Raw genomic sequence first — 4,600 nt, 5'->3', positions numbered from 1 at the left:
TGGGGTAAGTGGAGAAATCCTGGGAGAAAGATTGGTCAACCTCCCCTATCTTCGGATAGGCAGCTAGAGAAAAGGAAGCATTTGGATCGCCCTCGATTGTGGTCAAAAACTTTATCTTTTTTATATTGAATCTACTGAAGTGGTTTCAAATGAGTCGTGATTTGATTTTCAAATTCTACCTAGTAACTCATATGAAAACAATATGCTTATTTTAATTAAAATTAAACGCAACGGTCGCCAATCTCTTTCAAATAAATCATTTTCCGTTCAAGAAACACCTAGTTAATTAGCACCTCGCTGCCATTTTCCTAATACAGGTACAGTAGTTAATTTAGCATTTCTCGTTCCCACCCTACCGCGTCGACCGAAATGGGGGATAATTTTATTGCATTTTTTTCAGCTCAATTTAGTTATATTCGGTTAGCGAATTGTTTGTTATTTGTTATCTTTATACTGTATCTAGAAATCCTTTTTTCAAACATTCGTAGTTCTAAAATCAAATTTAGATCAATTCAATAACTAAAAATTCAATAACTAAAAATATTATTTATCAGAACAAAACTGACCTCGTGTGAGCAGCATTTTACCAGCGGTATGGTATTACTTCAAACTTTACTTATACCTAATGGGCTGTTCCATAAAATCTCCATACACGGGGGTGGACGAACCTTTTCAAGGCAAAGAAAGATTTTTTAGAAATGTGTGAGTACCCCCTGGAAGATGTCAAAATTAGCAAAAGAACCCTTGGAAAATTCTTTTCACATCTTAAACGTGAGGGTGTTTGAACTAAAGTCAGTCTTTTGCCCCCCTTGAAAATGTTGAAGTAACCTTTTACTCCCTGAAATTGTTTTTCCACCCCCTGTTTGGATATAAAATGGAATGGCCTGATTGAAGTGAAAATATCCAAAATAAGGCATTAATTGGGTTAGAGATTTCCATCACATTGTAATTCTCATCCATCATTTTCCCTGCAATATACACCACCCCTGTCTCAGAGTCCCGTTGAACTGTTTTCCTCAGTGAGTGAATATTATTATAGAAACCCGAATGGGATTACAGTTAAGTTGTGTCATCAAGCTCAAATGCGTTAGTTGAGATGAATGCGGAGTATAATTTATTTGATTGAGTTTTTGATAGGTATAAAATAAAATGACTCCTGAAATTTCGGTGTATTTTTTTCTGCCAGGGATAATCTTTTGAGCAATGTTTCCAGTGGTTTGGGGCTCAATCAACAGGGTCTGTGAAGTAGGGTGACAACATGAACAGCTGAGGCAAAAAATACACAACTTATTGGAAGGTATGTTGCCTATTTATTAAAGGAAAAACTAAGTTTATTCATTCTTTGCTGAAATAAAGGAATGTACCATAATAGCAATCTTCAGAAGAATTTTATCAATTTCATAATCATGAAGACTTATTAGATATCAATTTTATCAAAACTATAATGAACTCTTATAAAATGCTGTATCCTTATTAAATGTTAATTTTTTGTCAACCCTTATAAATTAGGGGTTTTATTCGTGATTTTCTTTCAAAAAAGGGTGGGATTTGAATTCAACCTTTACAGATTTGCCGTGACCCTGCCTCTTTCTCTTTAAAAATCAAGACGTAATTTCTAGATTCAAGATAAGAAAAACATAATGGCAGGCTTAAGAACCCTCAATCAGTATTATCAATGCATTCATTATACCGTGCCTTCACAACGGAAACAAAAGTATTTTAGAGTTATTTAATCGTACATGAGTAATCTAGATTTTGTTCTGACATCCCTTCGGTACCCCACCCAATCATTGTTAAGAGGAATAAACTGTCCATTGGATGTGTCTCTATCTAACTAATGTGACTCTGATAATAGATTCAATCAGAAACAGTTCTATATTTTGCAATTTCTTTTTAGAAGAATGTAGACACCCCTGTCTCACAGACCCGGTGGAACCCTCCATTGGAAAAATTGACCCAAATATCGTCCCCAGTGGAAAATTATTAATCAATTTTCGTCTACGCTGAAAATAATCAAATTAACAAATCCTCACTGCAAAAAAATTTGCTATTTGTTCCATCCCTACTGAATTTTCTAACTAGAAAACGATGTAAATCAAATCCCCAGCTATGAAAAATTAGAATTGCAATCCGCATTGACTTTCAGTCTGTTATTTTAGCCCCACTGACTGGGAAAACCATGTCTGTGGGAAGGGGATGTTTTTAAGCATATTCGTATGACTCAATTATATTATTGTGCTGATATCTAGTGTCGGTCACAGGGGTTCATAAAAACTATTTAGAGTATTCCGATTTTTTAAGTATGCTAATCACAAAAATATTAACACTTCCCTCTACAAGGAACCACTTAGAGGTCAGCATTTTAAGGACGCTAAAACAGTTAAATCGCGTTAAGATTTCCGTAAAATTGCTTCATATTAGTTGTTGGTTTACCACACGAAAAATCCAATCAAGATTGCCAATTAAATAACTTGATTTCTACTAAGCATTAGATATAGACTTTGGCTTAGATATACACTAGCTAATGACCATTCCCTTATTTCCGTTATAAAGGTCTAATGACCATAGTCTTCTAATTGTAAATAGAGGAAAAACTATTTTCTGTATGTATTGGGTTAGCCTGTACCAAGCATTGATAACTGCTGTTATTTTTATGTAACTTTCATGGGATTTCATGGTTTTGGCGATTAATAGGCCTTTCGATTTTTTATGAAAACTTCCGAAAGTGCTTCATTTAATTTATTTTATTTGAATTTGAATTGCCTCAATATACATTTACAAATACTTTTTTAGATAAAGTGGTGGCTCATTATAGATTATTTTGAAGGTATACACCTTTTCGATCTTAGCCATCAATTGCCACGTGGGTATTTTTTTGTCCGTTTTATCACCGTAAACTCGATCCAATCCTTTTTTACACTTTTTTCTACTGTCTTTAGGTGCGGAAAAAAGGCTGGGAAGGTTTTTGGATGGTAAAACGGATAAAAAAATGCCCGCACAGCAATCGGCGGCTACGGCTGAAAAGGTGTATTGCATCTCTGATAAGTTCTTTTACCATCGAGGTGAGGATTTTCAAATGACAATGGGTATAGAAAACGTCAATTATTGTCTTGAGGGTTGGAAATTTATCTCGCTTAAAACTTCAAACCCAGTTGGGACCCTAAAGAATTTAGTGTTATGGCCAATGGAGAAAATCCTAGCTTATCAATCTCTCAGCGGTATTATACTTTCAGTCAGTATACTGTTATTAAATGGGTAGACGAAACCAGCGAACGCAAAGGCATATATGCTTTTTTCAGATCAACACTACAGACGCAGAGTTTCGTACAGGATACATCTCCATCATTTTTTTCTCGTGGTTTATTCTTGAACTGTTGGTTAGGTAACCCGCTAATTAAGACGCAAATTACTTTTTACATAAAGCTCTGTTTTGTGGTAATGCCATTAAGCCATTTCATTATAAGAAAATTGATATAATAAATGGAAAATTCAAAGGTTTTTACTGTTTCATTTGAAAAAACAAACTTTTATGTCCAACTAAGTATAATTTGTTATCAGGCAGCTAATGTAAAACAGGTGAAGATAACTAAAATTGGAAACTCGTTAATATAATTTTTCGACACTTTAAAGGGCTTTCTTACAAAATGATGTTTAAATAACTTGTTTACATTGTTGTAACATTATTAGCCTAATTATGTTTGTTATCGAGGCATCATCATAGTCTCTTTCATAACTTTCTTTATGAGATCTTCCAATCATAAAATTGGAAAAAATATTTTGATAGTGTGGGCACTATCAGGATCTGTGATTTCCTTTTTTAAAGGCTATTAGTTTGTTTTTCTTCTACGTTTAACTTTACCAATACAATGAAACGTGATTTCTCCTTAGTGCCAAAGCTTCACCAAAGCTTTTGGATGTTTAATTCCCCCTTCTGCAGAATGGAAGGTTAGGCAAAGGAGGAAGTGATGTTGGTTAAGGCCTCCTTTAAATAGTTTTTCTTGCCAGAGTCATAAAAATTACAAAATATAGATAAACCATTATAAGTGATCATATGCAAAGTTCAACAATCAATGTTTTGAGCTCTATGATAAAAGCGGCAGTCTTTACTTTCTCATCCAAGCCTCATTGTGTCGCGCAAAGGGCGAAACACGTCTGCGGATAATCTTCTAATTGTTAAAATACAAAAAAATAATTGGTCACCAATATTAGCACCTTAACCCTTTAAGTGCCAACGTCGTATATATCAGACGTGGGCTATGTAGGAGGGCGAAGCTCGTAGGAATTGGTTTGGGCTTTATGTTCAAGCAAAAAAAAATCAAAAGCGAGTCTTTTCAGCGAGATTTTTAGATAAAAAGTCAAAAAAATGCAAAAATTTGACAAAATCCACTTTTTTAAGATTTTGACCGCTTTTTGGACCATTTTTACCTCCAAATCTGTCCCTAATTTACTTGATTTTGTCCTCCAGAAAATTAATTTGAAGTTTTACCACTGGGCATCTTTCTATCATTTAAGCAGGTCCGCGCTGCAGACCTGACTGCTTTAATTTCCCTTACAACCCCCCCCTTTACCCACCGCTCACCCCGCCCTTCCTAAATCGGGC

This window comes from Clytia hemisphaerica, unplaced genomic scaffold, assembly GCF_902728285.1.
Source record: "Clytia hemisphaerica strain Z4C2 unplaced genomic scaffold, Clytia hemisphaerica genome assembly, whole genome shotgun sequence".
NCBI classification, from domain to species: Eukaryota; Metazoa; Cnidaria; class Hydrozoa; order Leptothecata; family Clytiidae; genus Clytia; species Clytia hemisphaerica.
This window is presented reverse-complemented; position numbering follows the sequence as displayed.